A 420-nucleotide genomic window follows, 5' to 3' on the forward strand; every position below is an offset into this window, starting at 1 on the left:
GAGATTTCCAACCAAGGAATTGGGCCACTGCCCACTCCTTGGCCTTTTGACAGTGCCTTGGAACTGTCATGGTGCCTCTGGATGTGTCATTTAGCTTTCTGATTGAGGATCAAGGTCTAACCAAAGTCCACTTGTCTGCCATCTTGGACCCATTTGATTCTAATCAGTGTATGTTGTGTCCTTCAGTCAGTTCAGTTCAGTCACTCAGTCGTGTCTGACTTTTTACAACTCCATGGGCTGCAGCATGCCAGGCTTCCCTGTTCATCACCAATCCCCAAGCTTGCTCAAATGCATGTCCATTGAGTCGGTGATGCCATCCAACCATCTCATCCTCTGTCATCCCCTTCTTCTCCTGCCTTCAATCTTTCCCAGCATCAGGGTCTTTTCCAATGAGTCAGTTCTTGGCATCAGCTGACCAAA

Source organism: Bison bison, unplaced genomic scaffold (genome assembly GCF_000754665.1).
Source record: "Bison bison bison isolate TAMUID 2011002044 unplaced genomic scaffold, Bison_UMD1.0 scf7180017864472, whole genome shotgun sequence".
NCBI lineage: Eukaryota > Metazoa > Chordata > Mammalia > Artiodactyla > Bovidae > Bison > Bison bison.